The following is a 6,514-nucleotide window of genomic DNA, read 5'->3' on the forward strand; positions in this document are numbered from 1 at the left end:
CCTCTGACCATGTCACATCCCATGCCTCCTCCCCACTCCACTTTCTCAACAGGGTGTACCTACTCTCCACTCCACCAGACCTCTAAACTCCCTGGGGCCTCAAGTCTTTTGAGAGTTAGGTACTTCTTCTCTGGCTGTTTATCATGCCACTCTTCACTTTAAATAATTTTATCCACTTTTTATAATTTAAGTTTAATATCATTTATACATATTATTCATTTCTGTTTTTAATTTACAAGTCATATGTATATTACAGCCTTCCCACTCAGTGTTTGTTTAGCATTCCTGAATATGTGAGGAAGTGTGTCTGTTCCTTGTGCTTTCTCTTTGGCTCTTTTTCTTTTGTTTGATTTGTCCAATACTGATATGTAGGCTTTTGTTTTATCTTGTAATATTTATTTTATTATTATATACTATTATAAATGTTGCAAGGAAGCCTGGATATATTTTGCAATTACATACAGAAAGAGAGTAGATCTAGAGGTAAGGTGTCATGAAGAGGACCTGGGAGGAATAAAAGGAAGGGCAACCATAATTAGAATATACCATGTGAGAAAAAAATCAATTTTCAGTAAAACAAAAAAGGTAAGAAAGGAAGATAGAAAGAAGTACAAAAGAAATAACAAAATAAAAAGGAAAGAAAGACAGACAGGCAGAAAGACAAAAGAGAGTAAAGGAAGGAAGGAAAGAATGAAGAAAGAAAGAAAGAAAGAAAGAAAGAAAGAAAGAAAGAAAGAAAGAAAGGAAGGAAGGAAGAAAGGAAGAAAAGAAAGAAAGGAGAAAATGTTGTACATGATACTTTAATTTGTTTAGGTGTGTTTGTGTTTTGATTGCTGATGAATCATATACATTAATATTCCATGCATGCTGTTTCATTTTACAGTTTTCTTTTACTAATAATTAATGTATGGTAATTGCACATATCTGCTCCTAGTATTGAATGCCTTCATGAAGCCAGTCTCCAGGTACTCCATTATCTCCAATGACTCTTCTTAAATGTGTTCATCAAATATGATTTACTAGTTTGATTGTTTTTACTTTGGGGATTAGTAGAATAGTCTTAAGATATTTAATCATCCCCTTTCTCAGCTTCTCATCCTGATTCTGCACAAACCTTTCTTCCCAAAATATCTGGCTATTTACTTCCCTGTCTTTTGTGTTCTCATGTAATCCCTCCAAAGAACACCAAATGTGGGAGTCCCATTTCAGCTTCTTACACCAATATATAGTCCCTGTCAAACAGCACAGTTACAATTCACACTTGTGGGAAGAATGCGGAAAATATATATGAAGGAGTAGAATGATTTAGTCATTATAATTTTTCAAGGATCATACATTTTCCAAAGTTTTCATTAATTTATGACTCTTCATACCTAGATAAATTCCATTTAACCAATATGCTACATTTCAATTGTCCATTTAACTAATGGTATACATATAAATTGATACCATTTCCTAGCTATCGTGACTTGAGCTGCAATATTCATGGATGTGCTTTTATGTCTGTTGTAGGCTATAGAATCCTTTAGGTATACCCACTTGAATGGTGTAACTGGATAATGTAATAGTGATATCTCTAGCCTGTTTTAGAAAACTGCTCAGTGATTTCATAGTTATTGCATTCCCACATGCAGTGAAATGGGGGCTCTCCTTTATTCCTATCCTCATTTTTCAAGAGTCTTGGTAGTTTATAATACAGTTAATGAAGCTTTTCAAAAACTCAGACATAGTTTTTATATAAGACATATACTCTACCTTGGTTATATGGCCTAAGCAACAAGAACAGTGGTTTCTTTAAGTGGAACTTATACAAATTTCTCTCCTAATCTTGACTGTCTCACAATTGTGCTCTTTTAAGTAGCAAGAAAAACATGTACTATGGAAAGAATTTGTTTGAACATTCTAGAAATACTTCTTTGACACTCTTCTCACTCTTGTTGGAAAGACATGCAAGATGTACTCTTTGGCTTTTATTTGGAATGTACTAAAAATATTTTGATATCTCAACCTCTGAAATTCTTCTCTAATCTAGAAGATTGTAAACATTTAAAACAATTTTATTTCTGCTTCTTGAGAAATATATCTTTATAAAACATCAAGGATTTCTTACTTCTTGTTGATGAAATTTCCATTATGTAATATCACTTTAGTTTTACATATTTTTATGCTTCTTTGAATGTTCAGATTCTTTTCGATGCTTCAACCCATACTGTAAAAACCATCAAGGTTTAGATTCCCAGGTAGGGCAGTATCTGGATGACTTTTCTTCAGTCTCCGCTCCACACTTTGTCTCTGTAATTCCTACAGTAAGTGTTTTGTTCCCCTTTCTAAGAAGTACAAATGTATCCACACTTTGGTCTTCCTCTTTCTGGAGCTTCATGTGGTCTGTGAATTGTATCTAGGGTATTCTGAGCAATTAGACTAATATTCACTTATCAGTGAGTGCATGCCATGTGTATTCTTTTGTTGTTGGATTACCTCACTCAGGAATTCAGGATGATATTTTCTAGTTTCATTCATTTGCCTAAGAATTTCATGAAGTCATTGTTTTTTATAGCTGGATAGTAGTCGATTGTTTAAATGTACCTCATTTTCTATATTCATTCCTCTGTTTAAGGACATCTGGATTCCTTACAGCTTCTGGCTATTATAAATAAGGCTGCTATGAACATAGTGGAGCATGTGTCCTTGTTATATGTTGGGACATCTTTTGGATATATGTGCAGGCATGGTATAGCTAGGTCCTCAGGTAATACTATGTCCAATTTTCTGAGGAACCACCAGACTGATTTTCAGAGTGGTACCAGCTTGTAATCCCACCAACAAGGGAGAAGTGTTCCTCTTTCTCCAATCCTTGTCATCATCTGCTCTCACCTTAGTTTTTGATCTTAGCCATGCTGACTTGTGTGAGGTGGAGTCTCAGGGTTGTTTTGATTTGCATTTCCCTGATGACTAAGGATTTTGAACATTTCTTTAGGTCCTTCTTAGTCATTTGATATTCCTCAGTTGAGAATTCCTTGTTTAGCTTTGTACCATATTATTTAATAGGGTTATTTGATTTTCTGGAGTCAAACTTCTGGAGTTCTTGCATATATTGGATATTTACCTTCTATCAGATGGAAGATTGGTAAAGATGTTTTCCCAAGCTAGTGGTTGCAGTTTTGTCTTATAGACAGTGTTTTTTGCCTTACAGAAGCTTTGCAATTTTATGAGGTCCCATCTGTTAATTCTTGATCTTAGTGCATAAGCCATTGGTGTTCTCTTTAGAAACTTTTCTCCTGTACCCATGTGTTCAAGGCTCTTCTCCACTTTCTCTTCTACTAGTTTCAGTGTATCTTGTTTTATGTGGATATCCTTGATCCACTTGGACTTGAGTTTTTTTTCAAGGAGATAAGAATGGTTCAATTTGCATTCCCATGTATTCTGACCACCAGTTGAACCAGTAATATTTGTTAAAAATGCTGTCTTTTTTCCACTGGATATTTCTAAATTGGATATTATATTTACAATTCAGATGTTGTCCCCTTACCCCATCCCCCCATCTAGGAACCCCCTATCCCATCCCCCCTCCTCCTGCTTCTATGAGGATATGCCCCCACATAACCCCACTCACACCAGCCTTCATGGGACCAAGGATCTCCTCCCCCACATATGCTAGACATGCTGTCCTCCCCTACATATACAACTTCGTCCCTCACTATGTGCTCCCAGGCTGGTGGTTTAAACCCTGGGGAGCTACAGTCACTAAAGGTAGATGCTGATATGAATGTCCTGAATTGCATGCTGACAAGAGCCAAATATAGCTGTTTCCTTAGAGGTCTGCCACAGTCTGACATATTCAGAGGCAGATGCTCACAGCTAACCATTGATCTGATCAAGGGGTTCCCAATGGAGGAGTCAGAGAGAAGACTGAAGGAGCTGAAAGTGTTTGTGGCCCTGTGAGGAGAGCAACAATACCACTGAATGGATTTAACTCCTTTGTCAAGGATCAAGTACCCATTGCCATAGGCAGGAGTGTGTGGGTTGGTGTAGGAACATCCTCATAGAAGTAGGGGGAGAGAGGAAATTGCAGTGGGTGGAACTAGGAAAGGGGATAATATTTGAAATGTAAGTAAAAAAAAAAATCTAAGAAAAAAAAGAAAACAAAGAAACATCAAGGAAAACAACATAAGCCTGGAATAAAACCGTGGATAAGAGATGATCTTTATTTTAAATTACTAAATGTATTCCTTAGACTATGCTAATTATGTAACCATGTAAGTAGAAGCCAAGTCATTTTTAAATCTCAACCTTACTTCAGGTAACCAGCAAAGGGATAAATATTCTAAGAAGGGAATGGAGCCTGCTCTTCTGACCAGGTTATATTACAAATCTTATGAAGTCAGTAGGATTTGCATAAGTACTTCTTTCTTTCAGTGTTCCTGCTCCTTAGAGTATTATAAGAAGTTCTTTCTCAGAGGTATATCACGATCCACACAAACTCAGGGAAAGATCGAAGATGGTGTTCATAACTCAGTTCCTTGGACTTCTGCTATTCTGGATTTCAGGTATTACTGCTTGGACATGGCAATAAAGTGGAAATATTATTTAACTATGACATTTTCCTGCTTTATTTAGCAGCCAGCACCATATGGGTTTTGACTTCCTGTTTAAAGAAACTGATACAATGAAAGTCTTTTATTTTTCTAAGTAGTTTAGAAGTGTCTTTCATATTTAATGCTGTGTCCTACTATTATTTTTTATTTTTACAGCATCCAGAGGTGACATTTAATGACTCAGTCTCCAGGCACCATGTCTGTGACTTCAGGAGACAGTATCAGTCTCTCCTGCAAGGCCAGCCAGAGTATTAGCAACGACCTACACTGGTATCAGCAAAAATCACATGGGTCTCCAAGACTTCTCATCAAGTATGCTTCGCAGACCATCTCTGGGATCCCCTCCAGGTTCAGTGGCAGTGGATCAGGGACTGATTTAACTCTCAGTATCAACAGTGTAGACCCAGAAGATTTTGTAATGTATTACTGTCAACAAAGTAACAGCTGGCCTCTCACAGTGAAACAGACCATAGCAAAAACCACTAGGAAAGCAGAAGTGTGAGGTTGGGCTGCTTTAGCTGTTTCTGTTAGTTCTTCAGCTTTCTTCAAACTATTTCTCAGATGTAGCCAGGAATGAATTTACAGAAATATATGGGATGGAAAAGTCCCAAAGTTCTGCTTTTTTCCTGACTCTGGATTTTCTTCACTATATTTTAGCAGGACAATACATAGCCTATAGTTATCCTTGTTTAATCAGACAATCATCAACCAAGGTACTAAAACCAGAGAAACTTTTATCCTGGATGGACAGAAAAAATGATTGTTTATTCTATATCCTTGTAATTGTTGGAAATTCAGATGAAGCATTGTCTGAACCCATAGCAAATAGCTTACTCCTGTCCTCCAAAGGCTAGAGAGCTTATACTCAGGGATTCATGACTCTAGTGCAAAGTTCCTTATGCATATTCTATAATAGGTGAACAGCCCTTGAAGATAAAGTATTTTTCATATTTATGGATTTATATAAATTGTTGAATTGAATTTGGAAAAATTGCAAATTACTTGATGAGATGTTTACATCTACTACTCTACTGACAAAAAAAAAATCACAGAGACTGAAACAACAAAACTATGTTTGTCAACTAAAATTTCCACAGATCTTCAGACTTATTTCAGAAGAGTTATAAAATGAAGGTCAAAAAGGAATCATGGACGATATCCTAGCATTTGATTCACTTATGCATCTATCAAATTTTATGAAAATAGAAGAAGGTGTAAGTTTAGCATTTTATTTGTTTATTTATTAAACATCAGTGAAATATTTGTAGGTGCCAGAACAGAGCTTTTGAAAAGGAAAATAACTATGGTGATAATTTTTACTAAGTATGAAAATAAATCAAACATATATCTTGATGATATAACAAGTAGAAAGGACATTTCAAAAAAGAAACTTCAAGCCTTTAATAATAGAGCCTTCATCAAGGATTGTATGTAATAGGGTAGGGCTTACTAGTAAAACAATAGTTCTATAAAAGTGATTAAGTATTTAAAATTTGATTGAGTGTGCTATTTATGTCTTTAAACACAGCATTTGTGATTTGGACCCCAGGTTATCTCCAAGACTTCAAATCAACTCTGACTTACATAGTAAGATCCAGGCCAGTCATGTTTACATAGTAAGAACCTGCCTGAAAAACAAAGACAAAGTTGGGTACTGTCTCTGTGCCTTCTGGTTACACTGGCTAACGATTTATCTTCCTTGTTGATTTTTTCAAAGAACACAGAGATCCAAATAACCCTATTAAAATAATCAGGTACAAAGCTAAATAAAGAATTCTCAACTGAGGAATATCAAGTGGCCAAAAAGCACCTAAGGAAATGTTCAACATCCTTAGTCATCAAATGCCAATCAAAACAACCCTGAGATTCCAACTCATACTAGTCAGCATGACTAAGATCAAAAACTCAGGTGACAATAG

General features: G+C 35.9%; 1 long non-coding RNA gene across 1 annotated transcript; it reads left to right on the forward strand.

The window, feature by feature from the left end:
- Positions 1–4,198: 4,198 nt before the first annotated feature.
- On the forward strand, positions 4,199–5,211 carry LOC114635306. Its single transcript, XR_003713452.1, has 2 exons — positions 4,199–4,547; positions 4,752–5,211. It is a non-coding gene; the product is annotated as an uncharacterized LOC114635306 (long non-coding RNA).
- The last annotated feature ends 1,303 nt before the right edge of the window (positions 5,212–6,514 follow it).

The sequence above is a fragment of the Grammomys surdaster genome, unplaced genomic scaffold, assembly GCF_004785775.1.
Source record: "Grammomys surdaster isolate TR1022 unplaced genomic scaffold, NIH_TR_1.0 83536, whole genome shotgun sequence".
Taxonomy (NCBI): Eukaryota; Metazoa; Chordata; class Mammalia; order Rodentia; family Muridae; genus Grammomys; species Grammomys surdaster.